The 13426-nt window shown below is 37.6% G+C and overlaps 1 protein-coding gene across 3 annotated transcripts in view; it reads right to left on the bottom strand.

Annotated features, from left to right (window-relative positions):
- Positions 1 to 13426, bottom strand: part of Prp5 (pre-mRNA processing factor 5) — a 593106-nt gene that overhangs the window by 826 nt on the left and 578854 nt on the right. The gene's annotated exons all lie outside the window — the stretch shown is intronic.

The raw sequence follows: 13426 nt of genomic DNA, 5'->3' as shown, positions 1-13426 counted from the left end.
CTTATATAGCAATCATATTAAAAGTTGTTCATCATTAATAATAACAATAAAAATACCATGTGTGAAAACAGCTACTCTCTCAGATACAATCTTTATTTGCACAATATCATAAAATGAGGATCAAAGGATGAGATCTACTTCCATGGAAACAAGTGGTAGTGCAGAGAACTAGAAACTTGGAATAGGATGCTGATTGACCTTCCTTCTCCTCACTGGAGAGAGAGAGAGAGATGCTTACATAACATGCTACCAAAATAAATCCCAATTTAGTCTGCTTGGCATACAAATACCAAAAGCAGAAAGTTTTAAGCAGGTAAACATTTATCGAAAACTACTGTGAATGGATGTTTTGCATGAAACATTTTGGTATGTGGTCCAGAATTTATTTCATTCTGGATGTTCTGCTATTTGTGACAAAGTGTGGAAAGACAGGCATCATTAATATAAGAAGAATCAATGAAAAAGAAGACAAACTGACAGAAGAACCATGGTAAAGCCATGTCTAGAAAACCTGTTGCATTGAGTTCAAGGCTAATACAGGCAAGATTCTGTTAAAAAAGAAAAAAAAAAAAACATGTATAATTATGGCAATAATGATCAGGGAAAGCTCAGTATTCAGCACTAAACATAACTTCTGGAATGGGAAGCATTTCCAAGTGGAGTGATGTGGGCAATTTCACAATTTCGATGAATTCATCGTAAGACTAGAGGAATGCCAATATCAGGAGGAGGTACCAAATGGTTGCATGTAAGTTGTTCTAAGGTTCACAGACTGTGGACCTAATTCCAAGTCACAATCAGCTTCTTGGAGATACAGTGAAGCAAGGCCATGGGCTGCAACCACAGTGGGTGAACAATATCTCCCATTACCTGCTCACCAAAATAGGGATGCTACTCTGAATCAGATATGATCTGAATGCATTTTTGGAAATTATGGAGACAACTACCATGTTTGAATAAAAACTTTAGTTTACTATTACTAAAATTTTACAATTTGACGTTTCGACCTTTATGTCAAGGTCATCTTCTGGAGCGTACAAATATACACAGGAAACAAGCTATACTACAGTCATACTGGTTTGTTAAAGACACTGACTAACCGCTACCACAATTGTTGGCCTGACCTCTGGTGAAAAAAAAAAAAAAAAAAAAAATTATACATCAACGCTAGAGGACTTCCTCCCCGAGAAACAACAATGAACAACAAACAAGGGAGACAAGAAGCGACCAACCACCGACAAGCAAGAACCATGTGATTAACTTATCAAGCCACACCCTGAACAACGGCGAACTCACGCTGCTGAATAAAGGACTAAACTACGCAATAGCACCTAAAAAGGTAAACAAATTAGCTTTTATCTACCACATTGAAAGAGGCATCAGATCCCTACCTAACAACATAGCAGACAAAATACTAGAAACTAGTAATGTCCTAAATACCAAGAAAACCATACAGAACAACCTGACTAAAACAGAATTAGCAGCAATTAAATCGTTAAAAGCCAAACAAAACATAATAATAACGAAAGCTGATAAAGGCAGTGCCACTGTTGTCCTTGACAGGTCAACATACATACTGCAAATGAACCAACTAGTAGCCGATAACAACACATATAAAATGGTAAATTATAACCCAACAAAGAGGATAAAGGACAAAACAGAAAAACTACTAAAGTCCGTCACTTCTTGGCCACCAGACACAGTTAAAAAACTCAAACCCCACTACCCCCCCCCCCCAGAATATATGGGGTTCCGAAAATACACAAACAAAATGTGCCCCTTCGACCAATAGTGGAAGGAATAGACAGTCCCAATTACCACCTAGCCAAGAAATTAGCGGCAACACTCAAGGAGTTGGTAGGTCATTCCCCCTCCTACGTAAAAAACACACAACACTTTATAAACATAATCAAAAACATAACACTCGACAAAGACGACTTATTAGTCAGTTTTGATGTTTCTGCCCTTTTCACTAATGTCCCCATCAATGACACAATTCTCCTACTACAGAACAAATTTCCGCCCGACATTACGGCCCTCTTTGCCCACGTACTAAAGTCCGGTTACTTCGTGTGGCAAAGCAAATTCTACCTACAAAAGGAAGGCACGGCCATGGGCTCACCATTATCCCCCCCAATCGCGAACTTCTACATGGAAACCTTTGAGCAAAGGGCTCTTGATTCCGCCACACTTCGACCGACAATCTGGCTCAGATACGTTGACGATGTGTTCGCGATCTGGCCGCACGGTCGACAAACGCTAAACACATTCCTCAGCCACCTAAACAAACAACACGAACGCATACAATTTACCATTGAAATCGAAAACCAAAATTCGCTCCCGTTCCTAGACACACTAGTTACACGTCTTCCTTCAGGCAATCTATCCTTCACGGTCTACCGAAAACCGACACACACGGGCCAATACATACATGCGAATTCATATCACCACCCAGCACAAAAATATGGAGTCATAAACACCCTTAAAAACAGAGCCACAACTATTTGCTCTAACCAGCAAGCCCTGAAACAAGAACTAAAAATCATTAGTGACACATTCATAAACAATGGCTATAACAAAAATACTGTCAATAAAATACTCTATAAAACCACAACAAAAACGAATCTAGATTACAGTAAAACCATAGCCATCCCATACATTAAAGGGTTATCAGAAAAAATCAATAGAATCCTACAACATTATAACCTCAATGCCACCTTTAAACCACCCACTAAACTTAAAACCATATTCAGCTCTTCTAAGGATCTTCTCCTCCCATTAGCACATCCTGGAGTCTATTGCATCCGCTGCACCTGTAACTTACCGTACATTGGTGAAACAGGACGGACAATCCCTATACGCAAAAAAGAACACATTAGACACATTAAATATAACCATTATGGTGAAGCAGGCCTCTCAGACCACGCACTCAACACCTTACACCAAATCAACTGGAAAAGCACCTGCTCCTTACACCGCACAAAAACATGGTACGAAAGAAAATTTAAAGAATCCTGCGAAATCCTGATAAACCACCCAAATATCAACAATAAAGATGGTATGAAAATTCCAAGGATCTGGATGGCACACATTCAGCCAACCTAATTTGAAAGATTCAACATAAGTCAGGACTCTAGCCAATCTGCTATTAGAAACCATTCCACTCCAACTGGCTGGAATGATGTTAATATACGTATATAGTAGACAACACAAATAATAGGACTCTAGCGTTGATGTATAATTTTTTTTTTTTTTTTTTTTTTCACCAGAGGTCAGGCCAACAATTGTGGTAGCGGTTAGTCAGTGTCTTTAACAAACCAGTATGACTGTAGTATAGCTTGTTTCCTGTGTATATTTGTACGCTCCAGAAAATGACTGACATAAAGGTCGAAACGTCGAATTGTAAAATTTTAGTAATAGTAAACTAAAGTTTTTATTCAAACATGGTAGTTGTCTCCATAATTTCCAAAAATGCATTCGGATCACCGTGCAAGCCTAAAAGAAAGGACCTAAAAGAAAAGCTATGATCTGACTTCATGTCAGCTACAGGAACATTGGTATCTGCTTCCATTGCATGCAGAAGGTTTCCTGAAGGTGGTAGACAACCAGTAGTCTGCTTGGTAAGCAAATTCTTCTGAATGATCCTATTACCCATACCACAGGAGAAAACATCTGAAATGGGCGAGGCTCTACGTCAATGCTACCCAAGACCAATAGGGATCGATATTGTTCACAGACAAGTCCCAATTTGCTCAACAAAGTGATACCAAGCATGCCCTGGTATCACTTAGGGTGGAGACTGTGTGATAGTTTGGGGAGGCATCTTGTTGAATGGATGCACTGACTTGTATGTGCTGCAACTTATAGATATGAGATGCTGGACTGCTATGTTCATCTGTATACTGGTGCAAAAGAAGAGACATTTATCCTACAAGATGATAATGCTAGTCCTCATCAAGTGAAACTCGTATACCAATATCTTCAAGAAGAGATTATCGTATCTATGGACCGGCTAGCCAGGCCACCTAACCTTAATCCTACTGAGCATGTCGAATCCTGCCATGGGCATGGATGTTTGTGAATGTCTGTGAAAATACTAGTAGTGGTGGTGAGGGGTAGATGGCATTGGTGTAGATGATGATGGTAGTTGCAGTTTGATGTAGTTTGTGGATTGAGTGGTGGAGATGAGCGTTGCAGAGTAGGTGCCCTCCCTCGATAAGTCTTTGGATTCCTTGGAGGTGTCACATAATAATAATAATGTCTGGGATGCTCTATGTAAACATGTTACTGCTCTCAATTGACCTCCCTCCCCCAAACCTTGAGTGACTTACAAGATCTTTGCAGGAGCAATGGCTGAAATTGCCAAATGAGCTCCAGGACACCATTATAGACAGTATAAAACAGTGTGAGCTGTTTTATACTGTTTGTCGAGCCCTGGTCACAGCGATGCTGTGACCAGAGCTTGACAAATACACTCTCCCACTTCACTTGCCTGTGGCAAATAGCTGCAGAATGGGCAAAATAGAATATTTTTTATTTAAAATAAAACAAAAATAACTTTTGCAATCATGATATAATGTCCTTAATCACTTTATGTAACTCTTAGTGACGTATTAAAAAAATGGGAGTTATTGAGCAAGTATTTTTTTTTTGTGGTGAGTAACGTTTCACATAATTTATCAAACTCCTAGCTGTGATCACATTGCTTATTGAGGCAGGAGTAGATCGTAAGGTACAAGAAATGGTTCTCATTGTTATGTTAAACTGTGTGTCCCCCAAGAGTTGTGCGGTGACTTTAGTTCCAAACTGGCAAACAATACTCTGCAACAGGGAGACTTAGAGCCAGGGATTCTGTTCTAAGAGTTGAGGCATTACAAATCGAAGTTGTGCCTGTCAGCTTGTCTTTAACTTCAGGTCTATGAAAGCAGTACCTGTTTTTTAATCCCTTTGGTATCCAGCTTCTATGTGGGATGTGAGAACTAGGACCTGATCAGAGTGGCTTCTGCCATGTCTAAACCTAGCTTTTAACTGGGTAAGATGGCTTCTATTTTTGAAAAAATTCTAGAGGATAATCCATTCAAAAAGATTGTAAGGAATGTAGAACAATGCTATAGTGTGGAAGTTATTAGGGTCATCAGTTGACTTATTAGATTTTGGCAGTTTTGGGGGCCCACATCACTCCTCCATGCTTCAGAAGAGAAGAAGCATGGAGGAGTGATGAAATAAAGAAAATCAGATATAACACATATTTTCCTATTCATCAAGATATCTCTTCATCTCCAGCCTGCTGCCTTGCCTCCAGATCTCCCATACGGCTTGTGGAATTACCAGATGATGGGCTCCAGGACTGGTGGAGAACACTTTGGAAAGAACTACAAACAAGTACACGATCACAGATCCAACCACAGATCTACCAGGATTCAATATATCTTGATACCTCTGGAATCAGGTAAACAGATTTAGGACTGGAGAAGGCTGCTGTGCCTACTTACATCTGTGGGGAATTTCATGTCACTCTTTTTGAATGTATGGTGCTGTGCAAACTATGCATCACTGATGATTGTTCTATATACTCCTTTCCTTGGAGACCTCAGGAATTTGCATTTACTCCAAACAGTACCATTGACTAGTTAACTGACCTGTCAGTCTTTGTATAGTTTTGCTCAATGATTTCTTGTATTTCCCATATATACTAGATAAAATAAATTATTGAGGTATTCAGACAATCTCATTTTTGACTTATTGTTTTTTTTTTTTTTTATTAAACTATTTATTTATAAATTTGTGGGTATTTCTTTCACATCTATCATACAGTGGTTCACCGACCTGCATAAAAATCCTTGCAGTTTTTGATTTAAAGTGATTTTTCTCTTTGTTACTTAATTTACGGAAATTAGTGTATTATAGGTTTTACTGTCTTTTGTAGGTTGGAGTCACATAAAAAGTACAAAATAAGCTAAGGTAGTATGATGGATACAATATTAGTAAAATGTGTATTTGTTAAAAATAAACTGGTAGTAAACACTATTAGGAATAAATAAGCACCTTGCTTTCTCAGAGATCTTTTTAAACCATAACATTTGCCAATGAATTTGTCAAATGGTTTTATTATTTTTAAAATAAATAAATGGAAGAATTTTAGCACTTTTTTTGATTGAGAATTTTTTATCAAATTAATTAGGTTAAATTATTACTCAGAAATTTCATGAAGGTTACATGTTACATTTACAAACTAATTTTCATTTTAATATTTCATATCAAACTTTTTTTTCTGTTGGTTTTGAAACTTGTATCTGTTTCATCATCATCAAATTCCTGCCATGTACCCTCAAAGGGACAGTATATGATAGTACAACATGAAAAATTTACATCATTACTACCTTCTAATCTATAATTTTCTTCCAAATCAGTCTGTTACTTGTCAAGACTACAACACTATCAGATCTTATATATCTATCATCTAAGGCACTTTGTACTCTATCAATCCACCTATATCTTAGTCTTCCTCTGGGTTGTTTTCCTGCCAACCTGGCAGAGAACATTTGTTTTGCTAATCTTTCTTCATCCATTCTGTTTAAGTGACCATACCACCTGAGAGTAGCTCTGCTAACACATTCCTGGATGCTGACAATGCCAAGTTCTTTCCTAATATTCTCGTTTTTAATACGATATTGCCATTGATGCCATTTGTTCACGCCTCTAATCTTTCTCAGACCTCTCATATCTCTGGTCTCTAGTCTTTGGTCAAGTGTTTTGGTCAATTGAATAAGAGAGATATTCCATATCTCTCTTATTCAACTGACTTCCTACCGTGCCAGCTTTGTTGATTCTGTTGTCTATTTCCATATTTAATTTACCATCTTCATTAAAAATCGTGCCAAGGTAGCTGAAATGTTTTACTTGTTCCACAGGTTTCCCGTTCACAACACTATTGACATTTTCAACAATTCTACCTATTTTCATTGTCTTTGTCTTTTTAATGCTGATCTTCATACAATATCTATTACAACAGTTATTCAATTTAGTCAGGGAATCTTGCAAACTTGTAGCGGATTTATTTAGAAGTATTAATATCATCTGCATAAAGCAAAGAGCTGACATCTCCAATTAATATCTCCAATTTTGATATCACGTTTAATTCACTTTCCTTCATAATGTGATTCATATTGATAATGAATAACAGAGGGGATAATGTACATCCTTGTCTCACACCAGAATTAACATTAAACCATCTTCCTGTACTTTCTTCAATTCTAACTGCTGACTTACAACTCAAATAAAGACGAAGTATTGCCTGATATAATGCCCCATTGACACCATATAACTGTAGCGTATTGAATAGCTTCTCTCTTGGCACCTTGTCATATGCCTTTTCCAAATCGACAAAACTTAAATACAGATCTTTGTTATATTCCCATGCTTTCTCAACTATTTGTCGTAAAGTGAAGATCTGATCCTGTCAGCCTCTATTTGGCCTGAATCCAGCTTGTTCTTCACCAAGCTTTTCTCCCACAATTCTTCTCAACCTTTTCTCAAGTATACTTGCATAGATCTTGCCAGGAACACTCAGTAGGGAAATACCTCTGTAATTCTCACATTCAGTTTTATTTCCCTTTTTATATATGGGTACTACGAGAGCTCTACTCCAATCATCGGAAATTCGTCCCTCTGTCCAGGCTTTCTGAACTAAGCAGTGGAGCCACTGTAAGACTCTTATACCACAACCATAATAAAATTAGTTTAATCCTTTATCCAAATGTGGGCAAACAAAGTTTGCGCCTGAAAGTATCTTCAGGACTGGGGTAAGGTGGTACAACACGAGGGCACTCCTTGCAAAGGTGGAGCAAGCTACCAACACTCCTCTCTCAGTATCTCCTATAATGCAAAACACATCTCCTTGTGGATATGTCTAATGTTATGCATTAAGGGAAGGGCCACTACCCAGACTAGTTTCGACCTTTATTGAGGTCTCTTCAGTGGGAGCCAGGCCCAAGTGGAGATACCAGGCAGAAGCATTAGCAGGTCATCTCCACCTATAGGAGTTGCCAAATGGTGTGCCACCCTTTTTTAATAAATTACTCTGGATTTAGAGAAAGATCTCCTATAATGCAAAACACATCTCCTTGCGGATATGTCTAATGTTATGCATTAAGGGAAGGGCCACTATCCAGACTAGTTTCGACCTTTATTGAGGTCTCTTCAGTGGAAGCCATGTTTGCTCACACTTGGATAAAGGATTAAACTAATTTTATTATACTCTAACCAAGTGAAAAATAAACTTTCAACATCTTTCTCTAAATCCAGAGTAATTTATTAAAAAAGGGTGGCACACCATTTGGCAACTCCTATAGGTGGAGATGACCTGCTAATGCTTCTGCCTGGTATCTCCACTGAGCCTGGCTCCCACTGAAGAGACCTCAATAAAGGTCGAAACTAGTCTGGGTAGTGGCCCTTCCCTTAATGCATAGCATTAGACATATCCGCAAGGAGATGTGTTTTGCATTATAGGAGATACTGAGAGAGGAGTGTTGTAGCTTGCTCCACCTTTGCAACGGTGTTTGCCCTGGTGTTGTACCACCTTACCCCAGTCCTGAAGATACTTTCAGGCATAAACTTTATTTGCTCACACTTGAATAAAGGATTAAACTAATTTTATTATACTCTAACCAAGTGAAAAATAAACTTTCACCACCACCATACTTCAGCATTTCTGGTTGAATATCATCTACTCCTGCTGCGTTTCCACATTTCAAGCCTTTGAAGGCTTTTTCTACTTCAAGTATGGATATGTATTCCTGACTGTATGCCTATTGAGTATTTTTTACCACAGTGCTATCACTGCTTGTTTCATTTAGCAATTTCTCGAAGTAATTACTCCATACTTCAAGGATATCTTTTTCTTCCGTTTTCATGTCACCTTTATCATCTCTAACTCCTTTTACAGCACTCTTTCCTCCATTTCTAAGCTTCTTCAACAACCTCCAGAATATCTTACCACCTTCTTGATATTTATTTTCTATGTTCTTGCCAAAGTCTTCCCATGGCTTTTGTTTAGCCAGTTTTACACATTGTTTAGTTTTCTTACATTTGTCTCTGTATTCTCTAAGAGCATAAGCAGACTTATTTGCCAAGAACTTTTGATATGCTTTCTTCTTTTTCTTCACTGCCACTTTAACTTCCTGCGTCCATCATGGAGTTCTGATTTTTCTATCCTTACAGACAACCTGACCACATGCCTCTCTGGCTGAATCAATCAGGGTTTTCTTCAAGGCTTGCCACTGAATCTCCAAAGTTTGATTCCTGTTCTCAAACTCTTTCATTTTTTCTTCAATAATCTTTGTGTATTTTAATCTACAGTTCACATCGAAGAGCTGCTAAACTTTTATTTGCTTTAAAACTTTCTTACATGTTATTCTTTTCAATATGAAATTCAATTTTATCCTGCTCAAGGCTATATAGTGATTACTTCCAATTTCAAATCCTCTGTACAGTCTGGTGTCCTGCACCAGGGAGAAAACATCACTATCAACAATAACAAAGTCAATGAGACTTTCCTTATTCCTTGCCTGTTCTCTCCATGTGAATTTGTGCACATTTTTATGTTGGAACATGGTGTTAGTAATAATCAGTCCATGTCCTGAGCAGAAATCCAACAAGTATTTGCCATTATTATTAGCTTTGCTCTTCTCTCCAAATTTTCCCAAAATATTTTTGTATGTCTGACAATCATTTCCTACTCTGCTATTTAGATCACCAACAAGGACCATCTTTACCTTTTTCATTGTGTCAGTTGCTTTCTCTAAAGCCTCAAAAAATTCATCCACTTCTTCCTTAGTAGAACCTTATGTGGGGCCATAGGCACAAATAAGTCTCGTTGTCCAGTTCCCCATTTTGATATTTGCCCACATCAATCTACTTGAGACTGCCTGCCATTCAAGAAGATTAGCCTCGTATTTAGTGTTGAATACTATGGCTACTCCTTCTTTTCCCTGATTGTCATTGACTGAATATAACATTTTGTATTTATTGCTCAGAAAGATCTCACCAGTTTTTGTCTTTTTTGTTTCAGTCACCCCTATTATTTGTTTCTGCAGCACCAATGTGGTATACTACCTTGCGTGTGTGTGTGGGGGGGGGGGAGTGGGGGAACTGATTAGCTGTTAATTTAAGTACAAAATAAAATGGTAAAATAGTAAATAGCAGTATAATAATCTGTTTGTATAATAGTGGACTTCCCATGGAGAGTCTCTGACTCCATGGAAGATTTTTATAATAATAATAATAATTATTATTATTTTTAATTTTAAGATTTAAATAATACATAATAAAGATGTATATTTATACAAAATAATTTCCTCTCTCTCTCTCTCTGTCCTTTAACTACATAATAACCTAAATTCACCTTATGTATAAAAAAAAAACGTTGCCTGCTAATCCTGGGCAAATTCACCTAGTAAAGCAACTGAAGAGAACATATTAAATTTTTATAATGTAACTGTCAATGTCACATCTTATATTTACTAAAAGCATATCTTATAATTAAGATGAAAAGCCAAACGGCTATTTTTTTCTGGCGAGGTTGATATACGTTTAGGGGGATAAAACGTATAAAATAAAATTGTTTTTCAGCCAGTAAGCGAAACTAAGATCGAAAACTACGATCTGTAACGTTTCATGCCGACGAACTGTCAGCGTATCCAAGCGTAAGTGACCACTTGGTAGTGCCACACCACGGCAACTCATTGCAAAGGTGGAGCAAGCTCCCTCACTGTTCTTGATATTTTCTCATAATGTAAAACACACAGCTCTTAAGAGATGTAGTACTGTTTTACATTATGAGGAGAGGTCACTACCCAGACTGGTTTCAACCTTTTTTGAGGTCTCATCAGTGAGTAGCTAGACCTAGAATATCAGAGTTTAAGTGAAGAAAACTTACATACTTTTGCTATACGATTGCCCGAAAGGTGTGTCACTATATTCTATTATAACATAGTATAACTAAGATGAAAAGCCAAACGGCTATTTTTTTCTGGCGAGGTTGATATACGTTAAGGGGATAAAAATCCCTATTGTTTTTCAGCCAGTAAGCGAAACTAAGATCGAAAACTACGATCTGTAACGTTTCATGCCGACGAACTGTCAGCGTATCCAAGCGGAAGCGGAAGTGACCACTTGGTAGTGCCACACCACGGCAACTCGTTGCAAGTGACTTGGTAGTGACCTCTCCTCATAATGTAAAACAGTACTACATCTCTTAAGAGCTGTGTGTTTTACATTATGAGAAAATATCAAGAACAGTGAGGGAGCTTGCTCCACCTTTGCAACGAGTTGCCGTGGTGTGGCACTACCAAGTGGTCACTTACGCTTGGATACGCTGACAGTTCATCGGCATGAAACGTTACAGATCGTAGTTTTTGATCTTAGTTTCGCTTACTGGCTGAAAAACAATAGGGATTTTTATCCCCTTAACGTATATCAACCTCGCCAGAAAAAAATAGCCGTTTGGCTTTTCATCTTAGTTATACTATGTTATAATAGAATATAGTGACACACCTTTCGGGCAATCGTATAGCAAAAGTATGTAAGTTTTCTTCACTTAAACTCTGATATTCTAGGTCTAGCTACTCACTGATGAGACCTCAAAAAAGGTTGAAACCAGTCTGGGTAGTGACCTCTCCTCATAATGTAAAACAGTACTACATCTCTTAAGAGCTGTGTGTTTTACATTATGAGAAAATATCAAGAACAGTGAGGGAGCTTGCTCCACCTTTGCAACGAGTTGCCGTGGTGTGGCACTACCAAGTGGTCACTTACGCTTGGATACGCTGACAGTTCGTCGGCATGAAACGTTACAGATCGTAGTTTTCGATCACTGGCTGAAAAACAATAGGGATTTTTATCCCCTTAACGTATATCTTATAATTACCAGTCAGTATTTCTAATATTTCTATGAAGTGATAGTTATAAACATTTTGTATAGCAATAATCTGTTTTATTTCAGAGTAGTCCATTGTACACTTTGATTCTCCTCTGCATCACTGCCTCCTCCTCTTTCACCTCTTCAAGCACTATAACCTTTTCTAACCAGCCAAGTAATAATGGTCCAGAAACAAGTAATCTGTGCCAACAGGAACAGAAAAGTAATCTTGTTAAATTAGTTCCAGTATTACACATAATCATCATCAATTTCCTGACATGTACCTTCAAGGGATATTCAGGTTATAACGATAGCACTATATGATTAAGTTTACATTATCATTAATCTCCTATCAACAATTTTCCTCCAAATCAGTCTATTACTTATGAGCATGCCAATAATGTCATATCTAACGTTTTGTGCTTTTAAGGCACTTCTGATGAAATCAATCCACCTAGATTTTGGTCTTCTTCTGGGTCTATTTCCTGCCATCTTGGCATCAAACACCTGTTTTGCCAATCTTTCCTCACCATAGATTAGCTCTGCTGATACATTCTTGAATGACAATAATGTTAAGCTCCTTTCTAATATCTTTATTTTTAATATGATTCTATCATTGATCCCATCAGTTCACTCCTGAAAATTTTCTCCAAATCTTCACATCTGTGGTTTCTAGTCTTTGATCAGGTGCTTTATTTCTCACCCAAGTCTCAGATCCATAACTTAAAACTGGTGTGAACACTATCTTGTAAACTGCTAGTTTGGTAATTTCTCTTTTATTCCATATAAATTTATTTAGCTGGCTACCCACCATACAAGCTTTGCTTATTCTGTTGTCTATTTCCAGATTTAACTTGCCATCTTCACTAAAAACTGTGCCTAATTAGCTGAAATATTCTACTTGTTCTGTAGGATCTCCAGTCCGAATGCAGCTGAAGTTAATGCTCCTGCCTACTTTCATAGTTTTGGTCCTTTTTTATTGCTGATTTTCATGCCAAATTTGTTACGGCTTTTTCAATTCAGTTAGAGAATCCTGGAGACTTGCATTAGATGTGCATCATCTGCATAAAGCAAAGCGCTAAGGTTTAACATGTCCAATTCTAATATCAGACCTAATGCCACTTTCTTTCATAATGTACATCCTTGTCTTACACCTGATTTTTACATCAAAACCAATCTTGTTGTATTTCCTTCAATTCTAATTGCTGATTAACAACTTAAATATAGACTATGTATTGCTCTGCATGATGCTCCATTTGCCCCAAATAATTATTTGGCCTGCACCTGGCTTCTCCAAGTTTCTATTCCACAATCTTTCTCAACCTTTTTTCAAGAATGCTTGCATAAATCTTACCTGGAACACTCAGTAGAGAAATTGCTCTCTAATTCTCACATTTCGCTTTATTCCCTTTTTTTATGCATGAGTACTAATGAAAGCTCTATTCCAATCATTGGGAATTCAAAGTCCTGACCAGGTGGTCTTCTGAATTATGCAGAATTATGTATGAA

The sequence above is a fragment of the Typopeltis vanoorti genome, chromosome 14 (assembly GCF_054136105.1).
Source record: "Typopeltis vanoorti isolate ZY-2024b chromosome 14, IOZ_Tvanoo_1.0, whole genome shotgun sequence".
In the NCBI taxonomy this organism is placed as follows: domain Eukaryota; kingdom Metazoa; phylum Arthropoda; class Arachnida; order Uropygi; family Thelyphonidae; genus Typopeltis; species Typopeltis vanoorti.
Note: the sequence above shows the minus strand (reverse complement) of the source record. Positions and strands in the feature narration are given on the sequence as shown.